At 48.3% G+C, this 18,416-nt stretch overlaps 4 long non-coding RNA genes across 7 annotated transcripts; all 4 read right to left on the reverse strand.

The window, feature by feature from the left end:
• Positions 1-330: 330 nt before the first annotated feature.
• On the reverse strand, positions 331-3,482 carry LOC115768430. Its single transcript, XR_004018553.1, has 9 exons — positions 3,030-3,482; positions 2,817-2,974; positions 2,369-2,758; positions 1,858-2,313; positions 1,645-1,802; positions 1,197-1,586; positions 848-1,141; positions 613-789; positions 331-559 (listed from the first exon to the last, which is right to left on the reverse strand). It is a non-coding gene; the product is annotated as an uncharacterized LOC115768430 (long non-coding RNA).
• A 3,997-nt stretch (positions 3,483-7,479) lies between these two features.
• On the reverse strand, positions 7,480-11,437 carry LOC115768428. 2 transcript variants are annotated; one of them, XR_004018550.1, is made up of 9 exons: positions 11,359-11,437; positions 11,014-11,294; positions 10,565-10,949; positions 10,337-10,489; positions 9,857-10,131; positions 9,435-9,799; positions 9,028-9,368; positions 8,613-8,944; positions 7,480-8,542 (listed from the first exon to the last, which is right to left on the reverse strand). It is a non-coding gene; the product is annotated as an uncharacterized LOC115768428 (long non-coding RNA). The 2 variants fall into 2 exon arrangements; XR_004018551.1 differs by having other exon boundaries at positions 7,481-8,153.
• Positions 11,438-11,500: 63 nt separating this feature from the next.
• On the reverse strand, positions 11,501-13,138 carry LOC115768420. Of its 2 annotated transcripts, none has more exons than XR_004018544.1 (5): positions 12,686-13,138; positions 12,338-12,630; positions 12,103-12,279; positions 11,766-12,049; positions 11,501-11,639 (listed from the first exon to the last, which is right to left on the reverse strand). It is a non-coding gene; the product is annotated as an uncharacterized LOC115768420 (long non-coding RNA). The 2 variants fall into 2 exon arrangements; XR_004018543.1 differs by having other exon boundaries at positions 11,704-12,049.
• A 1,340-nt stretch (positions 13,139-14,478) lies between these two features.
• Positions 14,479-17,950, reverse strand: LOC115768419. 2 transcript variants are annotated; one of them, XR_004018542.1, is made up of 10 exons: positions 17,498-17,950; positions 17,285-17,442; positions 16,837-17,226; positions 16,326-16,781; positions 16,113-16,270; positions 15,665-16,054; positions 15,316-15,609; positions 15,081-15,257; positions 14,744-15,027; positions 14,479-14,617 (listed from the first exon to the last, which is right to left on the reverse strand). It is a non-coding gene; the product is annotated as an uncharacterized LOC115768419 (long non-coding RNA). The 2 variants fall into 2 exon arrangements; XR_004018541.1 differs by having other exon boundaries at positions 14,682-15,027.
• Positions 17,951-18,416: the final 466 nt, after the last annotated feature.

Below are 18,416 nucleotides of genomic sequence, written 5' to 3' on the forward strand. Positions count from 1 at the left end.
ACTATCAACGCAGCAACAACAGCAGCTAACTACGCCAACTCAGGAGTCAGTGAATCCGCAGTTGCAACCGCAGCTACAGCAGCCGCAACTCCAACAAACTCAGCTAACGACGACTGTCATCCAGGCCAGGCACCAACTCCAGCAAATACCTAGAAGATTTGGGGAGTTAAGAATAAATGCGTTAAGAAGAATGTATAGAAGCGGACAAATTACACGTGAAGAGCTAGTGGCTAACATCCAAGGCCAACCCCCAACAATCCAGCGATTAATCCTACCAGACTATGTGGACGAGAGGCAGCGGAATCATCAAACACAGCATACTCTGCCAATGCAGACTCAACAGGCATCAGTAACGCCACAACAGCAGCTAACGACATCACCTCAGGGGACAGGAAACCTGCAATCGCTGACGCAACCACAGCAGCCGCAACTACAACACACCCAGATAAATACAGCCATCAGCCACGAAACACTCCTGGAGCATGGCCTCCAGAGAGTCCGGTTAACATTGGAACGCGTTCTAAATGAAGACATGGAAGTCGCAAGCTCCCAAGATGATCTGCTGGGTCAAATAATTAGTTTGGAATGAGCAACGGCATTGGCAGCGTCTACCAAAACAAATATGAAATAGCTCAACTGCTCCTTGTGGGCTCCATCCAACATCCTGACTCATAACGGAACCGATTTAATACTTTGCCGCCAAGTCAGCTGACATGCAATTCCTCGACAAATTGTGGAGTCTGAGAGACGCCAATAGATGTTTCCAAACCACGACACAGAAGTGCTGACCTGCAAACAAAGGCACAAATTAAACACTGTTTAAACAAAGCTTTAAATGCATACACACCAAGAACACGATGCGCCCACGACGGCCAACTGGGCCAAATTCTCAATTTGGAGTGAGCGAGTGCCTCGGCATCGCCCACTCAAACAAAATATGCAACAGCTCAGCAGCTCTTTGTGGGCTCATCCAGCATCCTGAAACGCAAACAGCCTGCTTGCATGCCATCAAGTACAACGGAGCCGATTTAATACGCTGCTGTGACTACCAAGTCGACTGATATGTAAATTCTGGACAAGCTGCGTGGCGTGTGAGAGACGCCACCAGATATTTCCAAATCACGAATGATGATGCGCTGTCCTGCAACCAAAGGCACATAAATAAAAGCAAAAAATTGTTTAAAATACATACTTACCAAAAGATGACATGCTCCACGACGGCCTGCTGGTCGAATGCCCAATTTAGAGTGGGCGACTGCTTCGGTATCGCCCATTCAAACAATTCCTGGCCAAACTGCATGGCGTGTGAGAGACGCCACTGGATGTTTCCAAACCGCGACGATGATGCGCTGTCCTGCAAGCAAGGTTTGGGAACTCAATTTGGAGTGAGCGACGGCCTCGGCATCGCCCACTCGAACAAGGTATTCAACAGCCCAGCAGCTCCTTGTGGGCTCCATCTAGCATCCTGAACTGCAACCGGCCTGTTTGCGGGCCACCCGGGTCTGCTGACATGCAACTACTGGACGGATTGTGGAGTGTGAGAGACGACAATGAATGTTTCTAAAGCAAGACGCAGAACTGCTGCCCTGCAAATAAAGGCATAAATTAAACAATGTCTAAATAAAGCTTTAAATACATACATACCAAGAAGACGATGCACCCACGACGGTAAATTGGGCCAAATACTCATTTGAAGTGAGCGACTGCTTCGGTATCGCTCATACAAACAATTCCTGGTCAAGCTGCGTGGCGTGTGAGAGACGCCACCAGATATTTCCAAATCACGAAGATGATGCGCTGTCCTGCAACCAAAGGCACATAATTAAAAGCAAAAAATTGTTTAAAACACATACTTACCAAGAAGATGACATGCTCCACGACGGCCTGCTGGCTAAATACTCAACCTGGAGTGAGCGACAGCTCCGGCACCGCCCTCTCAAACAAAGTGGGCAACAGCTCAGCAGCTCCTGTTGGGCTCCATCTAGCAATCTGAATCGCTACCGGCCTGCTTCCAGGCCATCCATTACTATTGAGCCGATTGAATGCGTTACTGTGACCGCCAAGCCAACTGACATGCAATTACTGGCAAGCTTCGTGGCGAGTGAGAGACGCCAACGGATGTTTCCAAACCATGACACTAAGTGCTGTCCTGCAAATAAAGACGATGCGCCTATGACGGTCGACTGGGCCCAGTACTCAATTTGAGGTGAGCGATTGCTTCGGTATCGCCCAGTCAAACAATTTCTGGCCAAGCTGCGTGGCGTGTGAGAGACGACGCTGGACGCTTCCAAATCACGACGAAAATGCGCTGTCCTGCAACCAAAGGCACATAAATAAAAGCAAAAAATTGTTTAAAATACATACTTACCAAAAGATGACATGCTCCACGACGGCCTGCTGGTCGAATGCCCAATTTAGAGTGGGCGACTGCTTCGGTATCGCCCATTCAAACAATTCCTGGCCAAACTGCATGGCGTGTGAGAGACGCCACTGGATGTTTCCAAACCGCGACGATGATGCGCTGTCCTGCAAGCAAGGTTTGGGAACTCAATTTGGAGTGAGCGACGGCCTCGGCATCGCCCACTCGAACAAGGTATTCAACAGCCCAGCAGCTCCTTGTGGGCTCCATCTAGCATCCTGAACTGCAACCGGCCTGTTTGCGGGCCACCCGGGTCTGCTGACATGCAACTACTGGACGGATTGTGGAGTGTGAGAGACGACAATGAATGTTTCTAAAGCAAGACGCAGAACTGCTGCCCTGCAAATAAAGGCATAAATTAAACAATGTCTAAATAAAGCTTTAAATACATACATACCAAGAAGACGATGCACCCACGACGGTAAATTGGGCCAAATACTCATTTGAAGTGAGCGACTGCTTCGGTATCGCTCATACAAACAATTCCTGGTCAAGCTGCGTGGCGTGTGAGAGACGCCACCAGATATTTCCAAATCACGAAGATGATGCGCTGTCCTGCAACCAAAGGCACATAATTAAAAGCAAAAAATTGTTTAAAACACATACTTACCAAGAAGATGACATGCTCCACGACGGCCTGCTGGCTAAATACTCAACCTGGAGTGAGCGACAGCTCCGGCACCGCCCTCTCAAACAAAGTGGGCAACAGCTCAGCAGCTCCTGTTGGGCTCCATCTAGCAATCTGAATCGCTACCGGCCTGCTTCCAGGCCATCCATTACTATTGAGCCGATTGAATGCGTTACTGTGACCGCCAAGCCAACTGACATGCAATTACTGGCAAGCTTCGTGGCGAGTGAGAGACGCCAACGGATGTTTCCAAACCATGACACTAAGTGCTGTCCTGCAAATAAAGACGATGCGCCTATGACGGTCGACTGGGCCCAGTACTCAATTTGAGGTGAGCGATTGCTTCGGTATCGCCCAGTCAAACAATTTCTGGCCAAGCTGCGTGGCGTGTGAGAGACGACGCTGGACGCTTCCAAATCACGACGAAAATGCGCTGTCCTGCAACCAAAGGCACATAAATAAAAGCAAAAATTGTTTTAAAATACATACTTACCAAAAGATGACATGCTCCACGACGGCCTGCTGGCTGAATACCCAACTTGGAGTGGGCGACTGCTCCGGCATCGCCCATACAAACAATTCCTGGTCAAACTGCATGGCGTGTGAGAGACGCCATTAGAAGCTTCCTAACCACAACGATGATGCGCTGTCTTGCAAGCAAAAGCACAAATAAAAAAAATTGTCTACATACTTACCAAGAAGATGATACGCCCCACGATGGCCTCCTGGTTAAATACACAATTTGCAGTGAGCGACGGCATCGGCATCGCCCACTCGAACAAAATATGCAACAGCTCAGCAGCTCCTTGTGGGCTCCACCTAGCACCCTGAACTGCAACCGGCCTGTACTGCGGGCCACCCAATGCGTTGCTGCGGCTGCCAAGCCAGCTGACATGCAATACTCAGATAAGATGATCTGCTCCACGACGATCCACTGAGCCAAACCACTAATTGGCATGAGCGACGGTATAGCCCAGCAGCTTCATGTGGGCTCCCCTCACTTCCTGAATTGCCCGAGTGGCCATCCATCATAAGCGTACCTGCCAGCTGAGTGAGATGCATGACGCGCGATAGCCGCCACAGAGGAAGTTACCACTGTTTTCAATAAGACGCAGGTTCCCACGGCGGATTACTGGGCCAAAACTCAGGAAACGCTGCCATTGATGCTGCTCCTAAAGATGAGTAATGCAGGACGATAAATATCGTTGCAAATAAAAATACCAAAAACGCGTTTAGCCGATAAGTTAATACCGACACGCTGTAACAGGGCTGCAAAATGTTTTGCCCACAAATTATAATACTTCTGTTGCCATTTAAATTTAAAATAAGTTGCTATGTTAAAGTAATGAGTTAAATTAAAAATAAAGACACCGTCAGTATCTTTCTGGCGGGCAAGTGGTTAAGATTAAAAAAAAAACGCTGTAACAGGGCTGCAAAATGTTTTGCCCACAAATTATAATACTTCTGTTGCCATTTAAATTTAAAATAAGTTGCTATGTTAAAGTAATGAGTTAAATTAAAAATAAAGACACCGTCAGTATCTTTCTGGCGGGCAAGTGGTTAAGATTAAAAAAGGTTAAGATTAAAAAAAAAAAAGTTAAGATTAAAAAAAAAAAAAAAAAAAAAAAAGTAAATGCTGCGCTCAGATGAGGAATACGATTCCTCTGACGCCTCCATAATCTCGGTCGGCTACAACTTCGGTGATATAGCGAGATACGTCATGCCCAGTGCCAGTGAATCTGATAATTCCCAACTTGACAAATTAACGACGGCACCCTTGACCGTGCCAGACGCTACTGCTCACGGTACTACCCGGCGACTCTCCATGGATGCACTTGCTCCAGCCAATTCTAGCCACGATGCTGCCCCATCGGCGGCAGATCCGACGAGAGCAAGCGGTGAGTACATAGTCACACTCCCGTCGCAGTCCAACTCGGACCTGTCCACCAAGCCTATCCGCGGTTCACCCATGGATGTAACGTTTGACACCGAGGATGAAGCCGCCCTTGCTGAAATGGATGCCCCGCTGAGCCCCCTGCAAACGACAGTAATGGAAAAAACCATTTGCCCAAAAATCTTCAAAAAAGAACAAGCAAAGAAAGGGCCGCCAAAACGCGCATCAGACGCCACTAACACCACAAAAAAAGGCGCCAATACATATAAAATCCAAAAGAAAAAAGCGAAAATCACTAACACAATCAAACGCAAAAGTAGCGGCACATTCCCCGCCAAAAGAGAAATAAGAGACACAAAAAGAATGACAAATGCCAACGGAATCGGCACACACACACTACAACAGTGCGCACAGCAAATACACACACAGGGCAAGGAAACTGCTTTATCGACAAGCGCCAATAAAAGCGGCGCACACATACTACAGCAGGAACTAAACGCTGCTTTACAGTCCTCATCTACCAATGCACGCATGAACGCCAACATAACTGGCACTCAGCAACAACAAGCAACACAGCAGAAACCACTACAACAGCCAATACAGAGCCAACAACAAGTTAAACCTTGGAAGCTACTTCTCCAGCAATGGAAAAACAATTCTATGCCTGCGCCAACAGCAACAACTACAACAACCACAACCAGAAGAAACTTGCTGCCATCTTTAATAAAATCGCCGCCAACTCAGACGCTAACAATGACGGCAGAAAATACCAACAACGACAAAGCAACATTGCTACAAAGCTGGCTATCTGGTGTGCCACCACTGCTGCCCAACGAACTACCAAAGCCTCCACTAGTAACGATAAATACCGCCGCCACAACATGGCGATCCCCCCTGAAGAGAAGATGTGTGGACATGGATGAATCTGATGATGATCCCGCTCTCCAGGTGCTACCGCTAACAACGCCCATTTTTAAGAGCGGGTTCGCCATCAAGCTCCACCAGGAGGCACGCCGGCAACAAATGCTCCAAAGTGACGCACAGCAGCAACATGGACAGCAGGCAGAACAGCAAGGGCAATCACAAAATTGTCAGCATTCACAGCCACATCAACAACAGAATCAACAAAAATCGCAACAACATCAGCAATCAAAGGACGAGAGCTCGCAGCAGCAATCGAAAGAGCATCTACCACAGCCACTACAGCAACAGACAATACAAAGCAAGAAAGTGCCCGCACTCTTCTTGCCGATGGTGCCCGCAATTATACCACTACTAGATAAACTGAAAAGCAATCCAGGTGTTGGAAAATTCTCCACAAAGGCAACATCTGGCAGCGGATTACGTGTCCAATGTGAAGATCTGGTCACACACAACGCAATCCTGACCGCCCTGGCTGAAGAAGGCACTCATCTGCATACGCACCAACTACGCAGCGAAAAGGGATATCGCATAATCTTGCGCCATATCCATCACACTACACCCTGTGAATGGATAGCGGCCAAGCTAGAACAATTGGGCTTTGTCGCTCGATTCATCCGAGGCATAAAACACCGGTTTACAGGCAGGCCGCTGAATATATTCGAAATCGAACTGCAGACCAAAGCGGATGGGAGCCATGAAGACATCCTCAACCTGAAAGAGCTGGGGAGCCAATCAGTCGCGGTTGAGCGGCAAGTCAAACCTCGTGATCCAGTGCAGTGCCATCGGTGCCAGGCCTTTGGACACACGAAAAATTACTGCAGGCGGCCTTTCGTCTGCATGAAATGTGCAGGTGAGCACATGTCAACTGCGTGCACCAAACCCAGACAGGTGGAGCCCAAGTGCGCAAATTGCAAGGGCAATCATATAAGCTGCTATAAAGGCTGCCCTGCCTACAAAAACGCACGCAGCAAACTAAGGGCAAACCGAGTCATGGCCGATGATAAACAGCGGCAAGAACGTGAGCAGAGGCAGCAGCCACTGCCAGGAATCCAGCATCCACACCAGATAAAACCAGCACATCAGCAGTCAAGAGCATTAAAACAGCCAGGAGTCGCTAAGCTATCCTACAGTCAGGTCGTGCGTAACGGCAACGCTGCCGGTCGCGTACGAAACCCGGCCGAAATACACTTGGCCACTTTCCAGCAGCAACTACGATTGGAACAACAGCAAAATCAACTACCAAATCCTCCCATGAGGGAACAGCAGATCTCAGCAACAAACAATGCCAGTACACCGAATTCAGCTGAAAGATCCACCAACATGTCCCACAGCCGGCTTGTGTCCACAATCCGCAAACATACCCCGAAAAGAAAGCTTTTAGGAACACTTCAGCGGCCACTTCGCAGACGGCAGAATCAACAACAACATCGTTCGAACAATTCCAGGAAGCCAGCAACATCATCAATTAACAAGCCAGCTACTCCAACCAATCGTGACAAGTTCACGCACGGCCAAGTCGACTATAGTGCTCCCTTGCGCAATTCGTTTGGAAGTCATTTGGCCACTCCACAGCAGCATCAATGGGATGAACAGCAGCAGCAGGCAGGACACCAATCATCAATGTCCAAAAGCACTATACTCCAGACATTAGAACAAAACATGGCAATGTTTAGTCGCATGGAAAAAAGAATAGACACTCTATTAAATGTCCTTGTGCAATTCATTACCATCCATAATGAAAACAATACAACAAACACCAATAATCATGTGTTCCCAAACATAGCCCATCAACAAACAGACAGCAAAGCAGCCCAAATGGACTGCTCTAGGGAAGCTGCCATCGCCAATGACGTCACTAAATATGTATAGTCGTACTCACAGCAGTACCGACTCTCAATTGACCATAGCCACTACTTCCTCAGCTGAAAATGTCCACAACAGTGCGCCAATTAGTACAGCAAATCCACATGTGACCATCCACAGGAGCGGCCAGAATAGCAACCCACTTAAAATTGCTTTCTGGAATGCATGTGGTATAGGCAACAAAATGACAGAGCTAGAGCTGTACATGCGACGCGAGTCCATCCAAATTATGATGGTCATCGAAACTCGGGTTCCATCTGACGCCAGCATACTAAGCATGGACGGCTACCACACATACAGTACAACCAATCCACACACGTATCGGAGAGGTGGAGTCGCTATCTTTGTACGAAACGACATTAGACATGCCGCCCTTCATCCAATGTCCGAGAACTTCCTCCAGATTATGCCTGTTGCCTTACTTCCTGAAAATGAGAATAAAAGGGAAATAATTATAATTGCGCCAATATACTGCCCCCCAGTGTTCAAATGGTCAGTCGAACACTTCACAAAACTGTTCAGACATTTTGACAAAATCACAGAACTGGCTTCATCTAACTTTCTCCTCTGCGGTGACTGGAATGCCCAGCACTCATGGTGGGGAAACCCGCGCGCCTGTCACAGAGGCAAAGCGCTCTTCGAAGCAATTCACACGCAAAGTCGATATAATGTTCTGGCCACCGGCGGAGCAACGCACTACCCGTACGATAGGAGGAAAAGACCATCAGCAATTGACCTCGCAGTCTACGGTGGGCTAGATAGCAATCGACTTCGAATCCACTCCTCTACGGACCTGGACTCGGACCACCTGCCCCTAAGAGTTGATCTGATCACTAACAAAAATCGAATCTTTACAACTCATACTGGAAATCACAGACTGCTACCTAATGGAGCCAATACGCATCGTTTTCAGGAGCTTCTTGACCAGCAAATCCACTTAAACACCGAGATCCGCAGTGGCCTGGACATCGACGATGCAGTGAACATCTTCGTACGCAACGTTCAAATAGCGGCAGATGCAGCAGCACACAGGCAGATAGGAAACCAGCTTAGCCACCGGGCCCACCGCAGGCACGATCTTGAACTGGACGAGCCAACCAGAAGACTATTATCGGAGAAACAGAGATGCAAGCAGATTTTAATGGCGACACGAACTCCAGAGGCAAGGCAACAATATAGGTCTGCACAAAATAAGTTGAAGAAGGCACTAATCCAGCTGAAAAACAAGAATATTAATAAAATGCTTGTGGACATTGACACCCATGATCGATACGCTATGCAAAAGCTTTGGAGACTTACCAACAAGCTTAAAAAACAGCCGCAGCCCAATTGGCCAATAAAAACAATACAGGCTAATGTTGGCAATGGGGGCGCGAGGCGTGCGACAAATCCAAACGTAATATGGACGAAAACTACTGCCGAAAAAGCGGAGGCTTTCGTCGCCCACCTTGAAGAAAGATTCAGTCCAAATTTCTCTAATTCGTCTGAGGAGCGTGCAGAAATTCGTCAGGAATGGAGACAACTGAAGCAGCAGAAACTCCAGCAGCAACAAACAGACCAGGAGCTACAGCAGACTATTAGGCCAATCACGCTCAATGAACTAAAGCTAGAAATTGATGCACTAGTGGTAACGAAGTCGCCTGGAGAAGATAAAATAGATAACAGAATTATCCAACTTTTACCGCAAAAAGCGCTGCTATACTTACTGCTAATCTACAACTCTAGCCTAAGGTTAGGGCATTTCCCAAGCAAATGGAAACACGCTGGCATAACTATGATTCCCAAGCCTGGTAAAAGCACAGCTGAAGCAACATCATATCGTCCAATCAGCCTCTTATCGGGCCTATCAAAGATCTTCGAGAAGCTCTTAATGTCAAGGCTCTTCGAAGTCCAGGATTTTGCCAGGGCAATGCCAAGCCATCAATTTGGCTTCAGGCGAGAACACGGCACTGAGCAGCAACTGGCCCGCGTTACGCAATTTATATTACGCGCATACGAAGAGCGACATTTCTGCTCAGCGGTCTATATAGATATCTCGGAAGCCTTTGACCGCGTGTGGCATGACGGCCTGCTGAACAAGTTAATAAAATTGTTACCATTAAACCTTTATACGATACTTGAAAATTACCTATGCGAGCGCACCTTCGTAGTAAACTGCAACGACGGTGTCAAATCTAGAACAGGTCGAGTTGCTGCCGGCGTGCCCCAGGGCAGTGTGCTGGGCCCAATTCTGTACACAATTTACTCGTCGGATATGCCCCTCCCATCGCTCATGAGACGCACATACTTTGCGCCCAGCCAAAATCAAATGCTGTTATCAACATACGCCGACGATACAGTGATCATGTGTGCCTCTGCGCTTCCCTCGGGGGCTGTCGGACAGAACGAGGAATACCTTCGCCACTTCACAAAATGGGCGAAAAAATGGTCCATTAGTATCAACGCTAACAAAACAGGCCATGTGCTCTACACACTGAGAAATCTAGCTCAAACAGATAGAGAACGGTCACCACTACTAAATGGGCAAAGGATACCAAGCAAAACCTCACAGACATACCTGGGAATCATACTGGACCGGAAACTCACCCTCAAACCACATGTCACTCACCTAAGTAACAAGCTGAGAGCAAGAGCATCCAAACTGATGTGGCTCCTTGGTCCCAACAGCAGACTGGCAAAGGACTGCAAAGCGGTCTGGCAATACGATCTCCCTGTCTGGGGGGCGCTCACATCGGACACACAGTTACAACGAATTCAGCGACTGCAAAATAAAATAATAAGAAAATCAGTTAATGCATCCTGGTACACCAGAAACGCAACAATACGGAGTACATACTGCCTTAAAACTGTTGACGAAGTCTTTCACTTGGCAAGTGACCGCTTTGCAAACTCGTTGGTCAGACATGCAAACCCTGAGGCACGAAACCTGCTAGAGCACCCATTTGAGCCACAGCGCCTACTGAGGCCCCGCTACATGCAGCAATTACAACAACACATACGACCGCTTCAGAATCATCATGGACCGCAACAGCGCCAAGCACAGCCACCGCACACACAGCACACTGCTCACCAAGCACAACAAGCACAACAAAGGATGCAATTTAGAGAGCAGCTTCCAACACTCCTCCGGCTTCAAGAAGAAGAGCTAGAGAGGCGAGAAAATGAGAGATTGGCCGAAATCCAGGCAAGGCAACAGATCCAGCAACCTAATCGGCCGCCTCCTAGAAGATTCGGGGAGTCAATAATAAATGCGTTAAGAAGAATGTATAGAAGCGGAGAAATCACCCGTGAAGAGGTAGTGGCAGATATTCAAGGCCAACCCCCAACAATCCAGCGATTAATCCTACCAGACTATGTGGACGAGAGGCAGCAGGATCATCAAACACAGCAAGCTCTGCCAATGCAGATGCAACAGGCACCATCAACGCAGCAACAACAGCAGCTAACTACGCCAACTCAGGAGTCAGTGAATCCGCAGTTGCAACCGCAGCTACAGCAGCCGCAACTCCAACAAACTCAGCTAACGACGACTGTCATCCAGGCCAGGCACCAACTCCAGCAAATACCTAGAAGATTTGGGGAGTTAAGAATAAATGCGTTAAGAAGAATGTATAGAAGCGGACAAGTTACCCGTGAAGAGCTAGTGGCTAACATCCAAGGCCAACCTCCAACAATCCAGCGATTAATCCTACCAGACTATGTGGACGAGAGGCAGCAGAATCATCAACCACAGCGTACTCTGCCAATGCAGATACAACAGGCACTATCAACGCAGCAACAACAGCAGCTAACTACGCCAACTCAGGAGTCAGTGAATCCGCAGTTGCAACCGCAGCTACAGCAGCCGCAACTCCAACAAACTCAGCTAACGACGACTGTCATCCAGGCCAGGCACCAACTCCAGCAAATACCTAGAAGATTTGGGGAGTTAAGAATAAATGCGTTAAGAAGAATGTATAGAAGCGGACAAATTACACGTGAAGAGCTAGTGGCTAACATCCAAGGCCAACCCCCAACAATCCAGCGATTAATCCTACCAGACTATGTGGACGAGAGGCAGCAGAATCATCAAACACAGCATACTCTGCCAATGCAGACTCAACAGGCATCAGTAACGCCACAACAGCAGCTAACGACATCACCTCAGGGGACAGGAAACCTGCAATCGCTGACGCAACCACAGCAGCCGCAACTACAACACACCCAGATAAATACAGCCATCAGCCACGAAACACTCCTGGAGCATGGCCTCCAGAGAGTCCGGTTAACATTGGAACGCGTTCTAAATGAAGACATGGAAGTCGCAAGCTCCCAAGATGATCTGCTGGGTCAAATAATTAGTTTGGAATGAGCAACGGCATTGGCAGCGTCTACCAAAACAAATATGAAATAGCTCAACTGCTCCTTGTGGGCTCCATCCAACATCCTGACTCATAACGGAACCGATTTAATACTTTGCCGCCAAGTCAGCTGACATGCAATTCCTCGACAAATTGTGGAGTCTGAGAGACGCCAATAGATGTTTCCAAACCACGACACAGAAGTGCTGACCTGCAAATAAAGGCACAAATTAAACACTGTTTAAACAAAGCTTTAAATGCATACACACCAAGAACACGATGCGCCCACGACGGCCAACTGGGCCAAATTCTCAATTTGGAGTGAGCGAGTGCCTCGGCATCGCCCACTCAAACAAAATATGCAACAGCTCAGCAGCTCTTTGTGGGCTCATCCAGCATCCTGAAACGCAAACAGCCTGCTTGCATGCCATCAAGTACAACGGAGCCGATTTAATACGCTGCTGTGACTACCAAGTCGACTGATATGTAAATTCTGGACAAGCTGCGTGGCGTGTGAGAGACGCCACCAGATATTTCCAAATCACGAAGATGATGCGCTGTCCTGCAACCAAAGGCACATAATTAAAAGCAAAAAATTGTTTAAAACACATACTTACCAAGAAGATGACATGCTCCACGACGGCCTGCTGGCTAAATACTCAACCTGGAGTGAGCGACAGCTCCGGCACCGCCCTCTCAAACAAAGTGGGCAACAGCTCAGCAGCTCCTGTTGGGCTCCATCTAGCAATCTGAATCGCTACCGGCCTGCTTCCAGGCCATCCATTACTATTGAGCCGATTGAATGCGTTACTGTGACCGCCAAGCCAACTGACATGCAATTACTGGCAAGCTTCGTGGCGAGTGAGAGACGCCAACGGATGTTTCCAAACCATGACACTAAGTGCTGTCCTGCAAATAAAGACGATGCGCCTATGACGGTCGACTGGGCCCAGTACTCAATTTGAGGTGAGCGATTGCTTCGGTATCGCCCAGTCAAACAATTTCTGGCCAAGCTGCGTGGCGTGTGAGAGACGACGCTGGACGCTTCCAAATCACGACGAAAATGCGCTGTCCTGCAACCAAAGGCACATAAATAAAAGCAAAAATTGTTTTAAAATACATACTTACCAAAAGATGACATGCTCCACGACGGCCTGCTGGCTGAATACCCAACTTGGAGTGGGCGACTGCTCCGGCATCGCCCATACAAACAATTCCTGGTCAAACTGCATGGCGTGTGAGAGACGCCATTAGAAGCTTCCTAACCACAACGATGATGCGCTGTCTTGCAAGCAAAAGCACAAATAAAAAAAATTGTCTACATACTTACCAAGAAGATGATACGCCCCACGATGGCCTCCTGGTTAAATACACAATTTGCAGTGAGCGACGGCATCGGCATCGCCCACTCGAACAAAATATGCAACAGCTCAGCAGCTCCTTGTGGGCTCCACCTAGCACCCTGAACTGCAACCGGCCTGTACTGCGGGCCACCCAATGCGTTGCTGCGGCTGCCAAGCCAGCTGACATGCAATACTCAGATAAGATGATCTGCTCCACGACGATCCACTGAGCCAAACCACTAATTGGCATGAGCGACGGTATAGCCCAGCAGCTTCATGTGGGCTCCCCTCACTTCCTGAATTGCCCGAGTGGCCATCCATCATAAGCGTACCTGCCAGCTGAGTGAGATGCATGACGCGCGATAGCCGCCACAGAGGAAGTTACCACTGTTTTCAATAAGACGCAGGTTCCCACGGCGGATTACTGGGCCAAAACTCAGGAAACGCTGCCATTGATGCTGCTCCTAAAGATGAGTAATGCAGGACGATAAATATCGTTGCAAATAAAAATACCAAAAACGCGTTTAGCCGATAAGTTAATACCGACACGCTGTAACAGGGCTGCAAAATGTTTTGCCCACAAATTATAATACTTCTGTTGCCATTTAAATTTAAAATAAGTTGCTATGTTAAAGTAATGAGTTAAATTAAAAATAAAGACACCGTCAGTATCTTTCTGGCGGGCAAGTGGTTAAGATTAAAAAGCTCACCAAGCACAACAAGCACAACAAAGGATGCAATTTAGAGAGCAGCTTCCAACACTCCTCCGGCTTCAAGAAGAAGAGCTAGAGAGGCGAGAAAATGAGAGATTGGCCGAAATCCAGGCAAGGCAACAGATCCAGCAACCTAATCGGCCGCCTCCTAGAAGATTCGGGGAGTCAATAATAAATGCGTTAAGAAGAATGTATAGAAGCGGAGAAATCACCCGTGAAGAGGTAGTGGCAGATATTCAAGGCCAACCCCCAACAATCCAGCGATTAATCCTACCAGACTATGTGGACGAGAGGCAGCAGGATCATCAAACACAGCAAGCTCTGCCAATGCAGATACAACAGGCACTATCAACGCAGCAACAACAGCAGCTAACTACGCCAACTCAGGAGTCAGTGAATCCGCAGTTGCAACCGCAGCTACAGCAGCCGCAACTCCAACAAACTCAGCTAACGACGACTGTCATCCAGGCCAGGCACCAACTCCAGCAAATACCTAGAAGATTTGGGGAGTTAAGAATAAATGCGTTAAGAAGAATGTATAGAAGCGGACAAATTACACGTGAAGAGCTAGTGGCTAACATCCAAGGCCAACCCCCAACAATCCAGCGATTAATCCTACCAGACTATGTGGACGAGAGGCAGCAGAATCATCAAACACAGCATACTCTGCCAATGCAGACTCAACAGGCATCAGTAACGCCACAACAGCAGCTAACGACATCACCTCAGGGGACAGGAAACCTGCAATCGCTGACGCAACCACAGCAGCCGCAACTACAACACACCCAGATAAATACAGCCATCAGCCACGAAACACTCCTGGAGCATGGCCTCCAGAGAGTCCGGTTAACATTGGAACGCGTTCTAAATGAAGACATGGAAGTCGCAAGCTCCCAAGATGATCTGCTGGGTCAAATAATTAGTTTGGAATGAGCAACGGCATTGGCAGCGTCTACCAAAACAAATATGAAATAGCTCAACTGCTCCTTGTGGGCTCCATCCAACATCCTGACTCATAACGGAACCGATTTAATACTTTGCCGCCAAGTCAGCTGACATGCAATTCCTCGACAAATTGTGGAGTCTGAGAGACGCCAATAGATGTTTCCAAACCACGACACAGAAGTGCTGACCTGCAAACAAAGGCACAAATTAAACACTGTTTAAACAAAGCTTTAAATGCATACACACCAAGAACACGATGCGCCCACGACGGCCAACTGGGCCAAATTCTCAATTTGGAGTGAGCGAGTGCCTCGGCATCGCCCACTCAAACAAAATATGCAACAGCTCAGCAGCTCTTTGTGGGCTCATCCAGCATCCTGAAACGCAAACAGCCTGCTTGCATGCCATCAAGTACAACGGAGCCGATTTAATACGCTGCTGTGACTACCAAGTCGACTGATATGTAAATTCTGGACAAGCTGCGTGGCGTGTGAGAGACGCCACCAGATATTTCCAAATCACGAATGATGATGCGCTGTCCTGCAACCAAAGGCACATAAATAAAAGCAAAAAATTGTTTAAAATACATACTTACCAAAAGATGACATGCTCCACGACGGCCTGCTGGTCGAATGCCCAATTTAGAGTGGGCGACTGCTTCGGTATCGCCCATTCAAACAATTCCTGGCCAAACTGCATGGCGTGTGAGAGACGCCACTGGATGTTTCCAAACCGCGACGATGATGCGCTGTCCTGCAAGCAAGGTTTGGGAACTCAATTTGGAGTGAGCGACGGCCTCGGCATCGCCCACTCGAACAAGGTATTCAACAGCCCAGCAGCTCCTTGTGGGCTCCATCTAGCATCCTGAACTGCAACCGGCCTGTTTGCGGGCCACCCGGGTCTGCTGACATGCAACTACTGGACGGATTGTGGAGTGTGAGAGACGACAATGAATGTTTCTAAAGCAAGACGCAGAACTGCTGCCCTGCAAATAAAGGCATAAATTAAACAATGTCTAAATAAAGCTTTAAATACATACATACCAAGAAGACGATGCACCCACGACGGTAAATTGGGCCAAATACTCATTTGAAGTGAGCGACTGCTTCGGTATCGCTCATACAAACAATTCCTGGTCAAGCTGCGTGGCGTGTGAGAGACGCCACCAGATATTTCCAAATCACGAAGATGATGCGCTGTCCTGCAACCAAAGGCACATAATTAAAAGCAAAAAATTGTTTAAAACACATACTTACCAAGAAGATGACATGCTCCACGACGGCCTGCTGGCTAAATACTCAACCTGGAGTGAGCGACAGCTCCGGCACCGCCCTCTCAAACAAAGTGGGCAACAGCTCAGCAGCTCCTGTTGGGCTCCATCTAGCAATCTGAATCGCTACCGGCCTGCTTCCAGGCCATCCATTACTATTGAGCCGATTGAATGCGTTACTGTGACCGCCAAGCCAACTGACATGCAATTACTGGCAAGCTTCGTGGCGAGTGAGAGACGCCAACGGATGTTTCCAAACCATGACACTAAGTGCTGTCCTGCAAATAAAGACGATGCGCCTATGACGGTCGACTGGGCCCAGTACTCAATTTGAGGTGAGCGATTGCTTCGGTATCGCCCAGTCAAACAATTTCTGGCCAAGCTGCGTGGCGTGTGAGAGACGACGCTGGACGCTTCCAAATCACGACGAAAATGCGCTGTCCTGCAACCAAAGGCACATAAATAAAAGCAAAAAATTGTTTAAAATACATACTTACCAAAAGATGACATGCTCCACGACGGCCTGCTGGTCGAATGCCCAATTTAGAGTGGGCGACTGCTTCGGTATCGCCCATTCAAACAATTCCTGGCCAAACTGCATGGCGTGTGAGAGACGCCACTGGATGTTTCCAAACCGCGACGATGATGCGCTGTCCTGCAAGCAAGGTTTGGGAACTCAATTTGGAGTGAGCGACGGCCTCGGCATCGCCCACTCGAACAAGGTATTCAACAGCCCAGCAGCTCCTTGTGGGCTCCATCTAGCATCCTGAACTGCAACCGGCCTGTTTGCGGGCCACCCGGGTCTGCTGACATGCAACTACTGGACGGATTGTGGAGTGTGAGAGACGACAATGAATGTTTCTAAAGCAAGACGCAGAACTGCTGCCCTGCAAATAAAGGCATAAATTAAACAATGTCTAAATAAAGCTTTAAATACATACATACCAAGAAGACGATGCACCCACGACGGTAAATTGGGCCAAATACTCATTTGAAGTGAGCGACTGCTTCGGTATCGCTCATACAAACAATTCCTGGTCAAGCTGCGTGGCGTGTGAGAGACGCCACCAGATATTTCCAAATCACGAAGATGATGCGCTGTCCTGCAACCAAAGGCACATAATTAAAAGCAAAAAATTGTTTAAAACACATACTTACCAAGAAGATGACATGCTCCACGACGGCCTGCTGGCTAAATACTCAACCTGGAGTGAGCGACAGCTCCGGCACCGCCCTCTCAAACAAAGTGGGCAACAGCTCAGCAGCTCCTGTTGGGCTCCATCTAGCAATCTGAATCGCTACCGGCCTGCTTCCAGGCCATCCATTACTATTGAGCCGATTGAATGCGTTACTGTGACCGCCAAGCCAACTGACATGCAATTACTGGCAAGCTTCGTGGCGAGTGAGAGACGCCAACGGATGTTTCCAAACCATGACACTAAGTGCTGTCCTGCAAATAAAGACGATGCGCCTATGACGGTCGACTGGGCCCAGTACTCAATTTGAGGTGAGCGATTGCTTCGGTATCGCCCAGTCAAACAATTTCTGGCCAAGCTGCGTGGCGTGTGAGAGACGACGCTGGACGCTTCCAAATCACGACGAAAATGCGCTGTCCTGCAACCAAAGGCACATAAATAAAAGCAAAAATTGTTTTAAAATACATACTTACCAAAAGATGACATGCTCCACGACGGCCTGCTGGCTGAATACCCAACTTGGAGTGGGCGACTGCTCCGGCATCGCCCATACAAACAATTCCTGGTCAAACTGCATGGCGTGTGAGAGACGCCATTAGAAGCTTCCTAACCACAACGATGATGCGCTGTCTTGCAAGCAAAAGCACAAATAAAAAAAATTGTCTACATACTTACCAAGAAGATGATACGCCCCACGATGGCCTCCTGGTTAAATACACAATTTGCAGTGAGCGACGGCATCGGCATCGCCCACTCGAACAAAATATGCAACAGCTCAGCAGCTCCTTGTGGGCTCCACCTAGCACCCTGAACTGCAACCGGCCTGTACTGCGGGCCACCCAATGCGTTGCTGCGGCTGCCAAGCCAGCTGACATGCAATA

This window comes from Drosophila novamexicana, unplaced genomic scaffold (genome assembly GCF_003285875.2).
Source record: "Drosophila novamexicana strain 15010-1031.04,08,12 unplaced genomic scaffold, DnovRS2.1 tig00001768-arrow-arrow-pilon, whole genome shotgun sequence".
In the NCBI taxonomy this organism is placed as follows: domain Eukaryota; kingdom Metazoa; phylum Arthropoda; class Insecta; order Diptera; family Drosophilidae; genus Drosophila; species Drosophila novamexicana.